Here is a 20557-nt window from a genome sequence, read left to right on the forward strand (position 1 = left end):
TCGTGGGAAACTCCTTCCCCGTTCCCCACAGGCACAACACAGTCCAAAGCACAGCACAAACACAATACTTCCTTTTCTGTCTTTCTTTCTCTGGCTCCCTGAGTAGTGGCTGCAGGCTCCTTTTATACTGAACCCGGAAGTGCTCCAGGTGCCAGATGACTCATTTCCAGCACTACTTCTGGGTGTGGTGGAAGAACTGCCCATAAGGGCTCAGTAGCTCCTGCTGCAGCACCCCCTGGAGGTGCCTGCAGGCTGCACTAAACTCCATCTCCAATGAAGCCCTGCAGGAGTCCAAGGCATCGCTGCAACCCAGTGGGGTTGCCATCTAGCATCCCGAGGGAGGTAATGCTCTGACCTCACCTGCCCCCCCTTGCGTCCTTCCATCATGGAGGCATCCTAAGGGCCCCAGCTGCACGCTACATAAGACATATGCAATATGAAAAATAAAACAAAATGGGAGTTAGTATAGTGCGGGCCCTTGGCTGTTCTCATCCAGGCAATTCACACAAATAAAAAACACAATGTAAAACTAACTGAAGCACATTTTGGGGAATATTATGCTAAACCCAAACAGTGTTATCATTCATACTTAGTAATAATACTTTTCTGAATCTTTTTTAAATTTGAAGGGTCTCATGTGGAGACTAAAGAATTTGATATTTTTAGTAAAGGAAGATATCCTTGGCTAGGGTTATTCAAAAAAGAACAGAAAAAGTACATTTAACAAGGGCACTTTCAGGAATGCTATTTTGGTGTGTTGAATTATTAATGTATGGAACACAATTATAAGTAACATGAAGCATACCATCAGTATTTAAAGATTAGTAGATTTCAACCTTAACAACCTTAGTTTGGCAGCAAATTGGTGAGCTATGAGGGGTTCAATACTTAATTCTTGGAGTTTTGTTTTCATAGACTAATAACACAGAAAAAGTGTGCCCTTTATAACTTCACATTTTTATGGCAAACAAAAAGCAAGTTCACTTTAAAATAATTCCAAAACCTTTAGAATAAAGGATAATGATGCCTTCTGACTTAATTACTAGAAAATGTCATGCTTAATTATATCAGTGTTGGCTATTAAATTTGCAGTGGAATGATTTCCATTTCTTTGGCTCAGTATTAATAGCTTTTCAGGCTTCTACTTTGAATAGGGACCATTTATAAATTCTTAGTAAAGAACATCTCTTTGCATTCAAACATACTGCATCTCAGCTGATTTCTTTTCAGCTGCCATGTGCTGTTTTTAAACACTATATGGCCATACAGCATCAATACAAAAAAGAGAGTATTCAATGATATTTTCTACATTGGGAAAGGACCTCTGGTTAAATAAAAATGAACAAGGAACATGGCAATCTACTTGACATTTTGTAGATTATAAAGGAAAAATTGTAGTAAATGAAGAAAGTATTCCTAGAAAACATGCTGCATAAAAAGAAAATCTAATTTATAATGAATTAATCTCATCTAGCCAATAGAAAATCATCCAGTGTTTTTGTATGAAGTATAAAAACATTATTAAGGTTGCTTTGAACTATTATTCCCAATAAATGTTATAAGGTTTACATAAATGTATTAAAAAATAAACCTGATCTATTTTAATTTAAATTAGACAATGGAAAATCATGCCTAAATTACACATTTTTTTGTTGTGAATCATTGAAAATGACAAACATTTTAATTAATTTAGTCGCCAATCTTAAAACATGTCTAAAATCACAATTAAAATCTGGAAGTGAATACATTTATAAAGGATACTGTAAAGTTTCAGATTTCAGACAGGCTGCTTTCTTCATTTTTGTTAACCTTGGCCTGTATATGTCCTTAAGAATTACACAAAGCTTTTTTTCACAAAGCCATTATGGCACCCATGCTAAGGTAGAATTGTATGAGCTACAATCAAAGGGGTCATCATTTGGACTATAGATAAAATGTAGGTCATATTCCAAATAGGTAATAATGTCTGGTGCACAGCAGATGAATCAATCTCCAGGAGCTCTTTGAAACTGGATTTGGGACTTTTGAACTTTTCTGTTTGATCCAGAGAAGGAGGAGTCTTTGAAATAAAAAAAGACAATCTGCTCACATATCCCACCCACCCCTACTTTTTTCTTTCCTATGTCCAATATCTTTACCCTGAATTAAATATTCTATATATTATTGTACTGCTAACAAATTGAAGTTAGACAAAAAAATTATTTTCCCCATAGTTGTTGTCTCATGTGCAATCTAAAGTGATACTTCTTTTATATGTGTAAAGGGTAGTGTTGAAATCATAAAGCTATGCATGTCAGAAATGATTTCTGTATAACATATAACAACATTGCTGTCAAACAACTAACATAATAGTCCCATTACTTGTAATGAAGTTTGCTGCATCTCAACAGTTGAAAACGCCACATTGGGATGGACTGCTAGTAGTAAAGTTGGAGCAGACCATTTTTTGCTGATTACACTTGTAACTTGACAGATTGTCAGCTCCTTTTATCTAACTTTTAAATTGAAGCATAGATGTTTCATGGAGTAATGCAGAAATCCTTTACAGCTGGCCATACATAAAAAGTAAATATGTGAAATTACAGTATATTAAAGCTGAGCTTTCTATGGAATATATTTGACTGATATTAAAAAATATGAAATGCTCAGATTAATATAAATTTGCCATATAATTCTAAAAGGTGAAACACTAATATTACCCGTTACATGTACAGACTGATAGCCTTTACAGATCCATATACCTACGTACAATTCAGAAGTAGACAAATCACCTCCTTGTCAGTTTAAGATTACGATCTTTAACACTATCACTTCTTAGCCTATAGTTAGATTCAAACCTTGGACATGGTCCTCGTGGACATTTTATGTCCTGCTTTTGTCTATGTTTTGTTTTTTTAGTACATGAGCAAGTAAGAACAAGTGGGAAATGTCATTTGATTCATATGAGTTAACAGAGTTGATTAGGTGAGCCGTCTCTGTGCTGGACTGGTGCCCTGTTCAGGCAGGGTTAGTACCTGTTTGTGAATGGTATTAAAAGATTCTACCCCAAAGAGTGTGGATTAAGTAGTTTCGGTAAAGGTTTGATGAATGAATGATTATAAGTAGCTTATTCTGCAGTAAATTACAACTAACCGGCTCTCTGAAACCCTAGCCAGATTGTTATATTGGAAGTGGCCGACAGGAAGCAACATTTTGTACTGATCTCAGCTGGTATAGCATAACCCATGACCACAGACTAGTGTTTTTAAATTTGCAGTGTAAAATGTAATAGATCTCAAATGTCACTTCTCTTCTTTTTGGCAAGAAGTGGTACAAGTTCACTAGCAACTGGACATATGGTCTGGGAGTAAGAGGGATTTTAATCTTTTTAGATGATAGTATAGGGTTACATGACTCTCCAGGAAGTTGGGATGGAGAAGTGTAGGTGGCTAAGTGGATAATAATGACTTATACATACAATTGTACTGTTTATTTTTTCTCATTTTTAGATTTTTTTAGAATAGATATTGTTATTATTTTGTACATCTGTATCTTCAATTATGTCTGTACTTCTCACACAAATAAAGACACCATAGAACTAGAAGGAAGTCCAACATGCATGTTAAACAAACAAAAAGAGGTGGATCACATCATAGTGCAGAAGCCTCTAACGATAACACTAAACTTGAAAATCAAAACCAGTTATCAATTTTACTTATTTTACAGAAATAGAGCTAAGAAATGTTTACCTTTAGCTACAGGTATCAAGTTTTTCATTCTTGTCCAAGGACTGCATCTCTCACTTGAAGCAATCTTTTGCAAGCTGTTAGAAGAGCAGCACATTAACAGAGAACAAGCATATTATCCCCAGTCAGCAAGCTCCACAATCACATAACATCTGACTAGGTGCTTTTTTTTAACCTTTATTGAAATTACGTTATTGATGATTAAACCCAATGTACCAATACAGTGTAATGTGTTACATAAGTTACTATATTGAGAAATGATTTACCTCTGAAATCCAGTAGAGAACTACTGAATTGTGGTTGATATGCTATATGTAACATCTGGTCACCTCTGTTAACCCTACACAAATATAATGGGAAAAATAGATAAAGATAGGCTAGCTGCATGTAGATATTATGATTTAAATCAATGCACCAAAATTAAAAATTAGGACATGAGCGTCAGTAGGCTTTGCACCCTAGGAACCAAGTTCCCCAAATTATAACATTTCTATCACATTTCAGTAATAATTTGTTGCTCTGCTGTTGATCTTTCTGATTAAAAAATAGGTTATTATGTTAGCAATTGATGAAAAGAAATCATAGTTAATTCTAGAATTACAGTATTTGTGGGTTCCTCTAGAGTGCCTCTTTCTCTTGCATGATTTATCTTGAAAACTAATCAGCAAACTGTCATCTTATAACAGGCTTAAGTTTCGAGTCTGGTATTTTTCCATCCAGCCATTAAAGCTCTAGACCGACCTCAAGAAACTGTGCCACACAGACACAAACAAACACACAGAGACAGGCACACACCCATTATCGTGACATTGATGTTTTCATTATCGAGGACCCCTAAAATGTCAAAATTTGTCGAAAACCGATGATCAAAATTTTTGACACCTCTAAAGCTTTCACTCCTCCCACAAAGACTATAGGTTATGGTAGGGGAGGGTGCCAAGCAAAAAAATCAATTGTTTTTGAAAATGAAGTCAAATCATGAATAAATGAAAACAATAAATTAGTACATTTTTATAATAGCAATAACTGCTCATTTTGGAGCAGAGCTCTTCAAAATCAAACAAAAGTCTACAATGGATCATGTGACTTTGCCCCATGTGATATATTTCTAAGGTTAAAAACTCATTGTTGCCTCAATTTGTGCTAACATCCTTTGTTATTTAGTAGACAAAAAGGGTCTATTTAGATCTGTTTGCTAATTAACCTAACCTTATATCTTAGCATTGTGCAAAAAATACAGAACAAATCCATAGATTTATACACAGAACTTGCAAAAATCGTACCAGACACTGGGAATAAAAATAAGGTCCAAATTATACGAGGCAGTAATTATACCTGCTTCCTTGTCATATAAATGCTTAATGCAAAAATTATATATTAATATTTGAAAATCATAAAATTGACAAAACCCTTATCTTGGCAGGCATGAAATGAAAACTGAGTGAGAATGCAATACTAGTCTGCCACTTGACAATTATAGATTTTGTTGTACTACATATGAATGCATAATATTTGAATTTAAACTCTGCTTTGCACAGACTAATATCTCAGATAACTTACAAATGATGGTTTAAAAAAAAATTAAGAACTTAATTCACATACATAAACACATTATGGCAGCACAGTGAACTGAATGTTTAGTGTTTTTTTTTTTGTTAAGTTGATAACTGAGCAAAAAAAGCAAATCAAAGGAAAAATAAAATGGACGATCTGTTTTAGGTGAATTACCAATAAAATAATTGATTAGTGTGATCAAAAATAAAGAGGCTTGTCCCTTCAGTAAGAAAATGAGGTCTTAAAGTGAGTAGACAAAGCCTAACTGTGTTAACAAATTTACATTCAAATGTCGAATGCAGAGCTACCAGTCAAGCTGTCACACTTGATGATATGATTTATTGTACCCTTGTGAGAATCAAAGCAAGCATATATGCACCTGCTCTCCATTCAAAGAAGTATATTTTAGCAAGCATTGCTTTTTCTTACCAACAGATTAAAATATAATAAAAATTAATTCATTGCATTATTCTTTTAATTGCTGTTTATTAGAATCCCAATGCATCTTGTTTTAATCCTCTGTTTTAGTAACATTAACTACTGCAAACATTATGAAATATCTGCCAGCTTAGAGGAAAACCTTACCTCAGAGGCATAAATCAAAGATATTGTTATAAATGCAGAGAGGCTGAATGACAAATATGCAGCTATCAGAAGGGGGAAAAAAAGCCTAAGGATTGGCCCATATCCCAACACCACAGCCTACTGAAGCTAAGCCATCTGCCGCAGCTGCTGCTAGCTTTAACTGCCACTCTAATTGACAATGAACCCAAAGCCCTGTGATAATTGTGGCTGCTTGGTGACTTCAGCAGGTAATGCTTTCCTTTCAGGATTTATCAAGCTCCATCTGTGATTGTTGGTATCTGACAGACACCCTTTTCTCTGCATGCCAAGGCCTCCACTAGCCAAGCAAATATTAGGCTTTGTGAGGGATCCTTATTTTAAAGCTGCTCTGTGACCCTGAGGGTAACCACACCCACGAAAGAGGGGACTCCATGGCAAGAAATGTTTGTTCAATCATTAACTAAACTAAAAGACTTCATGTGGGCTCCTCCTCCTCCTCCCCCAACAAACTGAAAAGAAACGGGGTCGTGTGTCAAACGTGACATAAATAGGGGAAAAGAAAAAGCCTCTGCTTTCTCTGAGGTCTCTCTATTTCTCTTTCTCTTATTTCTTTATAAAAGTGATATCTCGCTGCAGCACTGCTTAAACACACCAAGGACAAATTCACAAAACCCATATTCTTGCAAACTTGCATTTGACGATTGATTTCCTTGTACATCTTGTCTGTCTTTGGGTCAGTAAACGGTCATGCGTCTGCTCTTCCATTTACAATGCTGTTTTCTCCTAACTTTTGTTTGGTTCTTACAATTTGTGTGATTTACATTTGCTTGGAAAATGTCTGATTCGTGCACTTTTGCTGCAAACCCCTGCATTACTAAAAGTGAAGGATACTCTTTTATCACATTTTCTTGAATATTTGCCAGGCATGTAAGGCTAGATTTAAGAGTGGGGGATGAAGGCTGGCTTTAGTTAACATGAACAGCGATAAAAGCCTTCTCTATGGCTTATAGACATTTTTAGCAAAACGTGCTTCATTTTTAACTTTTTTTTTTTGCATCTCAGTTAACATGTAGATAAAGGTTATTCCTCACATACATTAGTTATTTTCTTGTCATCTACAGTATGCATACAAAGTACTTCAATTTCAAAGATTTTTTTCTCCAGTGCCTTAATTTATTTATGCAGTGGGATTTGCAATATAATTAGTTCATACTACACAGTACAGTATATAGATGTATAAGTAAGGTAATATTTGTTAGTATAGTTTAGTTTAAGCCTTTTTTTACTTTTTGAACTCTTCTCTAGTTCAGCCGTATATGATCTTAAGCTTTACTGAAACCTTCACTTCAACATATTCCTTAATATGCAATAAAACATTTTTACATCTCAATTTAAAAAAAAAATGACAGCATAAAGATAAAGAATTGCCCACTTTTACAGTGATCTCTGTTAATTTGAACAGATTGATTAGTTGTAGATTTGATCACATACATTACTGTTTTTTATAAATATATTTTTAAAGAAGGCACTTACACTGCTCACTTTTCTTCAAATTGATTTTTTTTTTTAATCTACCATTTTATGATGTTACTTTCCAGACTAGTGATGTTCATCAGGTGAACTTGGACATTAATGAACATGAATGTGCACATAGATATTTAGAAAACAGCCTGTAAAGTTGCACTCAGAACTTCATTGCAAGTCTTTCAAAAGGTAGGAGTATCTTCAAGGTGAAATTAACAACCCTAATAAAGCTCTACAGCTATAGACTAGCTTTTTTATAACAGAATGTTCATACACATTTCTTTTAGTCAGAAAGAGGAATTGCCAACATTCATTTGTATTCAAATAAGGATTGATAGTATCGTGGCACATACAGTATGCCCTCACCTTTAAAATCACTAAGATCTATGTCGGTAAAATGTTTGTCTTATTGTATAGTCAGGTGTGGACTGATCTGGTCTAGAGATGGGCCTCATTTCTGACATTTATTAAATAGGAAAAGCTGCCTGAGTTTTAATGGGCTGAGATGATTAAGACAGCCTGTTTCTTTTCATGTGCATTTCAGCCATAAATAGAATTTATTGACATTGCATTAGGGGTTGAAGAAACAGCTGGATTGTTGGGGCGGGGGGTAGTGGGTAAGGGGGGGTTGAGAGCTTTGCAAGTTTCTTTTTCATTACAGACAACTTTAACCTTTTCTTATAAAAACATAGGAAGTTAATTATACATTCTGTGCTGATCTCCACTGAAATGTGCTATATAGAAAATAAATTGAACTGAACTGACTGGAGAACAGCACATCAGATAGCTCTTTAGCTCTTAGATTTAATTTATAACTGAAATTGAATTGAGGGTTCTCTTGGTTTATTAATAAATAATCGAGATCTCCAGTTTCTTACCACATCCCAAGGTATATTATGGTAAATGAGGACTCTAAACTGGCTCTGTGCAAGTGTGAGTGTGAGCATGAGTGTGCCCAGTAATGGACTTGCATCCTTATTGGGGCAGCTTGCTTCCATGATAACTATAGCACCCCAAACACACAATCCTGTAAAGGATTATGCATGTTGGAAAATGTTAAGAAACCTCGATTTTAAACATGTACTTAACAGCTGGATAGCATATAGCTATTTTTATTATGTTCTTTTAAATGTAAAACAGGATTGAAAAAATATTAGTAACTTATTTCTGAAATAATAGCTATGTTAGTTTAACAGAACCAATAATGTAAATACAGTTGCTATCAGCGTTATTAAAAGACACTTTATCAATAAAACAGTCTGTAAAGATATACTGCATCTTACAAAGCAGGTCATCATGCTGGCATCATGCATATTTATTCAAAACGGAGTATCCATATCCTCATATTCATTGTGGTTTCCGCCTACTTCCCAGGCTATAGGTGAACTAGTGGCTCAAAACTAGTCCTCTGTATGTGTAGATGTGCACTATAATTTCTGGTATTTTATAATGTCGTATAAGTCAAATGCAGAAAACTCACGCTACTGGCCCAAGAGATTATGATATACCTAAGGGGGTAACCACGGAGGCCTCGCAGTTAGGAGACCCGGGTTCGCTTCCTGGGTCCTCCCTGCGTGGAGTTTGCATGTTCTCCCCGTGTCTGCGTGGGTTTCCTCCGGGCTCGGTTTCCTCCCACAATCCAAAGACATGCAGGTTAGGTGGATTGGCGATTCTAAATTGGCCCTAGTGTGTGCTTGGTGTGTGGGTGTGTTTGTGTGTGTCCTGCGGTGGGTTGGCACCCTGCCCAGGATTGGTTCCTGCCTTGTGCCCTGTGTTGGCTGGGATTGGCTCCAGCAGACCCCCGTGACCCTGTATTCGGATTCAGCGGGTTAGAAAATGGATGGATGGATGGTAACCACGGAGCACACTGCATTTTTTTCTATGTATTGTGGCCACATGGTAATACCCAAACTATTCCGAAGCAACGTTTGCACTGATTTGTATTTTTGTATCTCACACCCTCATATGCCTTTATCGTAAGAGCATCCCTTATCTACGATGGAGCATTCGATCAGAAGAAAATATGAAGCTGGCGAAAGAAATTGGAAACTGTGCTGCTTCAATAAAATAAACTGTTTCTGAGAAACTGGTGCGAGATTGGAGGAAGCAAGAAGATGTAAAGAAAATAATAATTATCGTATTTTTGAACGGCCATATTATGATCGATTTTTCCGGTTTCAAGACTTAACTTATGCAAGAGTATATACAGTAAGTTAATTTGGAAAATTAACTGAAGGCAAATCAATACAATTTACACAAGTATATAATTCAAAACAATTGCCTTGTAAAGGAATTCAAAAAGTGAGTAACAGATATTCAGAAAGCTTGTAATAGTAAACACAGTACCTAGGAGTTGATTTATAATGAAACTTGATAAACACAACTGCACTATTAACTTAAGTAACATAAGATAATATTCTCAGACTTGCTTAACTGAATACAGGGTTCTAGGGTGTTGGTGCCTATCCTACCAGTATTAGTTGCGAGAAAGGAGTCAGCCCTGGAGTGGATGCCAATCCAGCATAGAGCCCATGCAAGAACCCATTAACATAGAACCAATTTTGAATTGGATTAGCCTAACATGTGTGTCTTTGGGATGAGAAGGAAATAAATATAAATGCGCAGAATAAAACAAATGTAGACACAGAAGAAACAGGTTGACTCCACACAGACAGGACACTTCTATACGGGAAAAAGTGCATTTAGAATTTCATATGATAGATATGCTAAAAACAGGAATGACTAGAGAGAGTATACATTATTTACAGTGTAGCAGTACATTCACTTCTCAGAAAATATAAATGTAAATGTAACATGTGTGAAAGAAGCCCGAATCACAGACACACAGAAGTTCAAAAGCACACACTTTTATTCTTCCTTTGCAACAGAACACACAGTGCACAAATCACCACACTTAGACTCAGTCCTTTTTCTTTTCTTCTCTCTTCTTCTCTTTTCTCTTCTTTTGCCACCTTCATTCCTCTCCCACAAGCTCTGTCCCTGACTCTGGCTCCCCGAATGGAATGAGGCGGCCCCTTTATAATGCACCTGGATGTGCTCCAGGTGCTCCCTGATGACCTTCCTGAAGCACTTCATGATGTGGCTAAAGTGCTGCATGGGCACCCGTAAGCACTCCGGGTGTACCTGGTTCCTGTTCCGGCAGCACTTCCTGGTGTGGTGGAAGTGCTGCAGTCCATTGGTCTGTAACCATCAAGGCGCCCTGTGACGGTGGCCATGGATCCTCACAGGGTTGAGCTTCCCAGCTCCGTGGTTCCCATGCAATCCCACAGGGCTGCCATCTTGCATCCCAGGGTAGGAATTGCCCATCTCCCAGTCCCCTGCTTCTCCAGGGGCCTCATGTATAAACGGTGCGTACGCACGGAAATGTTGCGTAAGAACTTTTCCACGTTCAAATTGCGATGTATAATACCTACACTTGGCATAAAGCCACACACTTTTCCACGGTACCTCATACCTTGTCGTACGCAAGTTCTCTGCTCAGTTTTGCAAACTGCTGGCTCCCAGCGTCAAAGCAATGCTACTGTTCCTGTATGGTTACTCCTTATTTTCCTGACGCGGCTTTATAAATACACTGAAACTAACCGCATATTGTTTATTAGTGTAATGCATCTGATTGTAATTAACTTGTAACAATATAATGGTCCAGGGAATAGCCATAGTATTCCAAATACCATAACTGCTTTAGCGTTGTTACTCTAACTGCACCATCTTCTTCTTTCAGCTGTTCCCGTTAGGAGTTGCCACAGCGGATCATCTTTTTCCATATTACTCTCACTATACCACTCGGAGTATTTATATCACTGTATCTGAGTGTGAATCACAGCAGCAGCTGATCGGAAAGAGAATTATCTGTATACAGCTTCAAGCACACGCTGTCTCAGCCACGGCAAAACGTTTCAAAGCCTTTCCTGTACGGACCTCGCGGTTCAGAAACAGTTTCATCCCAAGAACTATAAACGCACTCAATCAAGTGCTCCTTGTAGAACTGTTTGTACTTATAAGCAAAATTACCTCACTGTAAACTTGTAAACTACAGTTATAATATTACACAACCTGCGCCACTATATAAAGCGCGTATTTACATATGATGACGATATCGTTTTTAAGATTAAATGTAGCAAAATATGTTTATTATATTATACAGATAAAACTTTAACTTCATTTAAATAATCTATATTCTTTACTGGTACTGGCATGAAGGATAGAATAAGTAAACATGTACTACGAAGATATTTCAATGTTCCTTAAACGAATCGGCGCTCTAAGCTTACAGATGGCTTAACGTCTATTAACAGAGCTGATTGTGTGGCAATCCACCATGCATAAGATAACATATTGACATTGGACTTTCTCTTTTGGACATAGAGCCGCCCATGAGTACTGCTGCAATAAATAATTTCATCGAAGGTCGCACACAATCACTGCGCCGTGAAACCCATGTTTAATAACGTGATTTAACTATCCTCATGAAAATGATATCACGTATACATCTCAGTATTTTAGTTATTCAGAGAGCTGTAATATCATGAATGTAATGGATTCTGTGTCCTGTCGGAGGTAGAAAAAGCCAGTTTAAAAAAAAAAAGCCAGATTCACACACATAGAGCACATAGAAGATCACATACAAAACAAAGCATTTAACGTGCTATACTTTAATTACAATGTGATTTGAGAAACTGGTTAATTAAACAATTTTAAGATGAAGTTTATTATGTTCTATTTTAATGACAAAATAAACTACGTGATTAAAGTGGAAATTTCGAAATTGAAGTTGACATTTCGTGCTTTTTCCCCACTGTGTGCCTTTTTTTACTCTGTACCCCAATAAGCATTCATATGACACTACGACAGTGGGCTACAACTCGCCTTTTCACGAGACTTTGATATGTAACTTCTTTTTTATTTCCGGCACTGTGTGACTTTGTGAACGTGAGCTTTCAACTTTCTCCAACACGCTATGTCACTCGATCAACTTTCTTTTGTTGATTATACCACGGTTTAAATAAACAAATAGTATGTTTTACCTTTGCCTCCACTTGGGATTCGCTGAAATTCTTATATTTTTCCCTGTGGTTTTCCCAATGTCTTATCAGAGAAGGCTTAGCATAAGGGTGATTTATATTCATTTGCATATTCAAAGAGGCGTAATTCTAGGAGGAGTTGGGGCGTTACATAAAGCGCGTGCATGAGCGTTACTTTTCACGCTGACTGGGATTTATGTAGCAGAAGAACGTGGAAGCTGGAGTACGCACAGATTCCTGCATCTGGATTTTTCTGTGCGTAAGCACATTTCGGCTTTTGTGCTTACGCCATGTTATAGTGTGAATTCTACGCACGGCGTTATACATGAGGCCCCAGGTCTCCCGGTGGGGAAAGGTCTCCGGCTGTCTATCACACATGTTACATTGTTTCTATCGGATGAAACAATACCCTGTGCTGTAGGACTCTGCTACAGTGTATGGCTAGGTTCTCATATACTTTACTGGGGTCTTTGACCCTTCTATGTACTATGTGTAGCCTGGTGATTCCAGTAACAACAGTTAAAGCTGAAACTATGTATTATGACCCTGATTTTTCTTGTAGTACCTGTTGTAAGTTCAATCAACCAATGTTATTTATGTGAAAAACAGATACTTTTTAATGGTTCTGATAAAGTAGACAAGGGTTAAAATAAAGGATGTCGACACCAGCACGTTATGGCAAAGGATTTGATGCCAGTGGTGAATGGAATAAACTAGTTTCTAATTTATTTTAAAAGCTTTGTTTAGTTAAAATTCCTTTAAAGTAAAATTTTGTTCTCAGTTCTTCCACAGATAAGAGTCCATGCATGCACTCATCAACATAGGACCGATTTTGAATTTGATTAGCCTAACATGCGTGTCTTTGGGATGGTGAGGAATAAACATAAATACACAGAATAAAACAAATGTAGACAATGAAGTAACAGGCAGACTCCACACAGATAAAAAATATGCTTCAGAATAAAACCTAGGATACTAACTACATCCACAAGGAAATATTTGGTAGGCTTTCAAGCATGTTTTGAGTGCTAACACCAACCCATGTTTTCAAAATGAAAATCTTCTTTTATCACAATATATGGAAGATGAAAGTTGTAGTTCTGTAATAAACAGTAATATGATTATAACCTTCATTATTGTACTGTAAAGTCCACCCACCAAGTCCTTGATATTTAATTGCAAGCAAGCAAGTTCTTTCTGAAAACCATAACTAATATATTTTATAAACTACAGTTATTTGAATGCAATCTTTGTAGACGTGTACCACAAGTAAACTTTTTCCTGTGTTCCTTTACATCTTTTTCCAACTTTTGACATCTTATACATTATATATTTAATGACCATTTAATATTAGAGTTTTGAAATTCTGGAGGAATTAGCCAGCTTTCAAAAATATGGTTTGCTATTTCTTTTAATGTTTCACATATGGCTGTCAGATTTAAAATGTACCAAATTTATGATTAAAGCTTACAATAAGTTTATTGCAAAAAATATCCTTCTCAATCCTTCTCAGGCAAGGCAAGTCCCATTTTACTTTAAATATATATTAATGTGCACTCAAGAATATGTCAAAAAAGTTATTGCATACATATTTGCATAAAGGCATATGCTTAAATGGTAATCTGAATATATCAGAACAGAAAAAGAAAAAATGTAAATTTGCTATTTAAAGGTGAATGTAGGACAAAAACAAATAGTATTCATCTGCCAAACATACTAAAAATGGGATTGTGAATTAAATGCTAATGTTTTTATATGGTTACCATTTTAAAATCAGTGACATTACAAGAAAAAATAATGTATGTTAAAAGCAAATAGCAAACAAGCAAATAAAAAAAAATCTGACTGCTGACAGTTATATCATTACAGTGATAACCAGACTATAATGAATATACATTTTGAAACTGTTCATCCCTAAAATTAAACTCAGACTGGTTCTTAAATGTGACTAGTACTTCATTTTCTGCATCCATAGGCCAACAGCCAGAATAGGTTTGTGCATTACTGTTGCCTGGACCCACTGCTAAAACCACTTCTAATGTAATGGGTGATTGACATTCATAAAAGCAGACCTGAAGCTAAGAAATTTATGTGCAGAAGCATCTTAAATATATATATATATACTGTATATATTTATTTATTTTCATTTACAACATTTTACAACAAACGTATTCACAACAATTATTGACAAGAGCATGTAAGTAACAGATAAAGGTCAACAATTTTCAAATGATTTGTTTTAAGGGGTCATTTAAAATAAAATATATTACAGCTGTTTAAAATAAGAAAAAAACAATATAATGTAGCAGGCCTCCAGTTACAGCATTCCTTCTAGAAGGACCTCCGCAGCTTTCTGGGTACATTGTGATAAGTTATACAATATGAAAAATGCTGAAGAAGGGAGGAAGGAGTGAGGAGATGGTCAAGTACTTTAGCAGAGTAGAGGAGGGCAAAGGTCATTTTCATATGTTAAAGTCAATAGAATGAGATTCAGAAATCAGTGTCTTGTCTGGTGTCAAAGTGTGTATTTTTTATTATTTTAGCTGCATTCCCCATAGCCCTAACAGGGGGGATGCCTTCTTAGCAATAACAACTAAGAATTCCTGTAAAATTCAGGTGGTGACACCCCAACCAAATACTTTTCATGTGTGATAAATTGCACTCGTTGAACCAGAGCTATAGAGCAGCAAATGACCTCATTACAATTCAAAGTCAAAACAATACAACCTGAAACTGCTTTTACACTTTGCTGAAATATGAGATACCAAACAGTAATGAGCAGGGTTGCCAGGTGCTGGAAATATTTCCAGCCCAATGACAGGTGAAAACTGTGATGGTGCAGGTCATTTCCACACTACTGAATCCCATCGGAAGCCTCTGAACCCAACACCACCAACAGTCATGACTGGGATGAGCGGAGCAAATGAGGACACCACCCTCAAGGCAAAGGGATGGCGTAAAAGTGCTGTAGTGCCTTTATTAAAATAAACAAATAAAAGTGTTCAAAAATTGTGCAGTGCAAAGTTCAATAAATAAATAAATAATCCATAAAAGTGAAAGTGGAGGTTAAAGTCAGCCGAACAATCTGAATAAATAAGACCATTAAAATGAGGTTAAAAAAACAGGCAGAAAACTGTTTTTAAAAATCAAACCTGTGGTGACGTCTCCTCTGCTCATCCAATATGGTGCCTCGCAGCAGACACAGCTGACCTTCCACGGGTCTGTGTCCCGGACATTCCATTGCTGCAGCAAGGCTCCTACTTAGGACCTAGGGTCGGGTCCCCAAAGGCCATGGCGGTCACACTGGGGATCCTAAACCAAACCTCTGACTCCCTTGCCTTCCTGAACTTCGTTCTAACCTCCTCCTTTCTTGTGCTAGCTCTCCTTATATATCTCCATGGGGTTCACGGCAGAAAGTTGATGAGGCAATTGGGACAGACCGCACCCCCACGTGCAGGTGCGCCTCCCACAGCAAGTACCCACAGAGAACGAGCTGGCTGTTTCATTATTTATTTATTAAAAACTTGACAGCCAGCTGCAAACCTCCCTTTACCACTAAAACCCACCTATTAACCCTGAAGACCTGCCCAATGAATGAGGCTGTTCATGACCCAGGGGGAAGGGAGGAGTTTTGTGGTTGTAGATGTCTGGATTGGGTTCTCCTTTAAGTTCTGCCACTGCCTCTTTCCCACTTGGTGTTTAGCCACTATTAAATCTGGTTATGGAGGGATGTCATCCCTTGGAGTTTTAAAATAGCACAAAAACTTGTACATTGCCAAATCAAAATTTTTGCCTCACAACGCTTTCAAAAATATCCCAATTTGGCATGAAAAACGTGTATCTAGCAAACCTAGTAATGAGGAGTATTAGGAATTTAGCAATGGTGATGCCCAGGCACGTACAGCCACCTTAACCCCGACACAGACAGGCAGGACACAGGTTTAGTCCATACAGTACAATGTTTTATTTACACAGTTCAGCACTCCACAGCACAAGGTAAAGCACAGTGCACTAAACAGGCTTTGTCCTCTTCCTCCTGACTCTGGCCGTTGGATGCTGGTGACTGGTACCCAGAATAACTCTAAGTGCCCAATGAAAGTCTTCCAACAGAATTTTTGGGTGTGATTGAAGTGCTACTAAATAGGGTCACACAAATGTACATGCGCCTCTTGGCGGAGAAGACTAAGGAGGCTTCCCTCTGTCGGTCATTCCATAATCAGGGCGTCCCTTCCACCACACAATATAATTAAGAACCATAATAGCTAGGTGAATTAATTACTAGATAATCAAATTAACTACTCCATACAGACTATATGGTTTGCTGTCATTTTTAAATATTTTATGTTGGTGCATAACTGATGAAGTTACAACTCATAGAATAGAATAATCCTAATGACAGTAAAATGATGTCTGACAACAGCAGACTGTTAAAACTTTTCCTTATTTTATATACAGCCTAAAATAGCTCTCATTGTACAATGGAAAGCAATACACAGACATTATATTTATAAATTAACATTTCAGTAGGTTGCTCCAGTACCATGGGCTCTAGGCTAGGTGAAGAATGAATCTGAATTTACCAGTTTACAGGCATTACAGGCAATCATATCAGGCAACACTTTGTTCAGGTTAGTATTTTCATACAAGTGTATTTTTTTAACATTAAGAAATAATAATAAAACAAAATAATGAAAAATCAGGTATGAAATGTAAGAATTAGACACATATCGAATGCCTGATTTGCTATACAGTATATACTTCAAGTGTGAACCATAAGAGTTCCAATACATACTGTACATTTTAAACGGCCATTTTAATATACTTCCTTTAAGAATTGTAAGAAATATTTTCATTTTAACAGTTTTAAATATTTCAGAACTGCAATTCGCACCACTTCACCACACTGCAGGCTTCTGAGGATCAAAACAGTGCATGTGCAGGTCAGCACCTGATATTACTGTTCATTTCCCTGATCTTTCATACTGTATAGTATAATGACTGACATTTTGTATGACTTGTTGAATTTCTGAATGTTATTCAGGTGTCAGGCACAAGTAGAATGTCTGTTAAATGTTTTGTAAGTTTGCAACATGCCAGTTTAGCTAAAAAGGGCAGGCGCCTTTTAGCTTGCAGGACAGTTTAAAATACTAAAGGAACTTAGAGAAGTGTGCAGGATAAGTGCAATCGCAAAACGCAATAAAAAGATATATTCGGATAAAAAAGAATGTGAAGAAGAATGTAAACATTTTCTATCATTTTTAAAATCTTGTGAAGAAGAATGTAAACATTTTCTATCATTTTTAAAATCTATTTTATGTGTTTTAATGATTTTAACATAATTTGTTTCATATTTTCACATTTTATTTCAAAAAATAATGTCATTTATTTCATATTTTGGCCATTGTTCCAAAGATGCATGGTATTGAGGGGATATTTTATTATGATCCCTGTACCTCAGTATATACTGTATGTGGATTAAGTGTATTGATTTATGCCTAGTAAGGATACATGGTGGCGTAGTGAACAGCAAAAATGTTCTTAATTTCCCAAGCCACATGTATAAGACTAGTGTGAAACTGGAGGTTAAAAGTTGTGTTTAATGTTGGTCAAGGACAAAATGTTTCTATAAAAATATGTAGTTAAGTTACTTTTTTAAAATAGAATGTTATTTAAGCTCTACCAAAAACCAGTCAATTTTCAACTGATGTTTTCATTATATGAAAGTCTGTGAGTAAATTGTGTAGCTTCTCATACAAACCTCCACTAGAAATGGTTGTTTGAGCCTTGAGCCCTTAATGATATTCTTAGTTGTCTTCACTGAGACAGTAGACTGTAGCATCCTTTTGTATAGTTACAATGAAAAAAATAAAAAATTTAATCCTAACCTTTTTGAGTGAGTATACTACAGTAAAAGCACAATCTTTGATATAAGGCATATTATCATAATGAATCAGACAGAAAACTCTAAGGGAAGTAAGAACAATATTAAAAACAGAGTAAGAAGAAAATGTAAAAGGTAAACTTGGGTTAAGTAATTACAATTTATTTAAATTCCATTTTTATCAGTTAAATGGCTGCTGAAAAGACCATTCTTGAGTTCAAAATAGCACAGAGTATTGTAATGTGAATAAATGTAAAGTAATAAAACAGTTTTTAGGCTCTTTTGTATAGTATCAAAATAAATACTTTCAATGGGAATTATTTGAGCAAGCTGGACAGACACGATAGCATTGGCTTAAAGGTGTGAGAGTTTAATAAACAGGTTAATTCTGTTTTTCTCTTTTCTTTTTTTTTTGTTTTGTTTCTCCTGTTTCTCCTTTTGTTTTTCTGTTTTTGTGTGTCCTAAGCTGCCCCCAGGAACTATCAAGGAATACACCAGCCTTAAATCAGCTAGTCCTTGTTGGTGTCCTTCTGCTATCAATATAGGATAATTTCTCGGGTCACGGACGTCTCTGAACACATACAAATCGGGTTATGACCAAAAGGTTTGCAAAACTTTTGCATCTGTTCACGACCACACACTTGGGTGACGCACAAGCAAGTTTCCCTTCCAGTTCATACGCGCGGATGATTTCCGCACATGTTCAATCTCTCCCTGTACTGTACATTGTTCTCGGTGCATCACACAGAGGGACTCTCTCTCAAAACTGTAACCTCCTCTCAACCCAGCTTCCTCCTGTGGTATAGCGGGTCCACAGCTCCCGTCAAAAAGGCCAGTTTTAATAAAATAATCACCACACTCGCGGCTTAGCGAGGGGGCGTGGTGGTGTGTGGCCGATGCAGTTCCTGAGGAGTTTGTGATGTGGGTGTTTCCTCACTTAAGTGCACAGGTGAGAAGCGGTCCGCAGCCGTAATTGTTCCCAGGAGCTGCTGATTGCCAACACTACCACGTCCTCTTCATAAAGAGAAGCGTGAGTCGGCTAAAGGGAAAAAGAAGAGAACAGGAAAGAACGGGGGGTTGCAGGAGAAGGCAGAAAGCAGGAGGAGAAAGCCGGTGCAAGAGAGAGAGAGAGAGAGAGCAAGTGCAGGCTCGCATGCAGCTGAGCAGGAAGCCTGGGTGCTTGTCTCAGTGTTATTCAATGTTTTTACATTTAGTTTACTATTACACTGTGCATTCTATGGTATAATTAAGTATTATTGTGCTTAAAAATCTTTAAAGAAAATATATGTACATACAGTTCATACAGTCTGGAATGGATTAATTGTATTTACATACAGTCCTATGGGGGAAATTACTTCGGGTCACGACCAAATTGGGTTACGACCAGAGTTTTGGAACAAATTACGGTCATGACCTGAGGTTCCACTGCATTACTGTAGTTTTCATTCCTTTTTGCAAGTGTATAGTTGATAAATGTCTGCTGATAAAGGTTTTGCTGTAGTGAGACATTCATTTACACCTCATTAAAAAATGCACTTAGAGTAAAACACTTTATTTTTATTTCTATTGTAGCAACACAAGTGTATAAGTTACAACTGATTAAAAAAATCAAATAAAATAACATTCCTACCCAAGCAGCATCCCATAAAATTGGCAAGTGACAGGTAAAAGCTCCAATAAGAGCCATTTTAAGATAAGGGTGCAAGAAATTGGCCTCAGAGGTATCAAACACGTGGGATTCTGCTGCCCAGTACAGCGGACTTGTATCCAAGCATTTAGGTACATTTGACCCAGGGGTCAGTAATAACCAATTGGAGCAAATGGCTCCAGAATTTTGCAGGGCATTTCTGACATTAGAAGTCAGTTCCATGGATGTTTAAATTTTTATCTCTGCTACAGCTGCAATGATTCCAGAGGCAAGAGCTGAATTTGGCTCAAAATGTCAGCTTCAGAGAAGAGTAGAACATGTGGTGAAAAGGATAATGCATTAAGGTAGTCTGGGGGATTAAATGATAAGATGAACTTGGCCCGTTAAGGACAATCTATCCTATTGTGCAGCCAGACTCAGTAAAGTTGGAAGACTTTATTTTGTATTCATTTCATACTTTGTTTTCTGCATGTGTCACTATGTGTCGCTGCACTACATAATTTTAACTGTTCAATTTGTCACATAATCAAGTGTTAAACCAGCTGAATGTTTTATATTTACAGCCACTAAGTTTTATGCTAATGAAAGACTTAATTCTCTGGACAGAATAGGATAGTAA

This window comes from Polypterus senegalus, chromosome 3 (assembly GCF_016835505.1).
Source record: "Polypterus senegalus isolate Bchr_013 chromosome 3, ASM1683550v1, whole genome shotgun sequence".
Lineage (NCBI taxonomy): Eukaryota > Metazoa > Chordata > Cladistia > Polypteriformes > Polypteridae > Polypterus > Polypterus senegalus.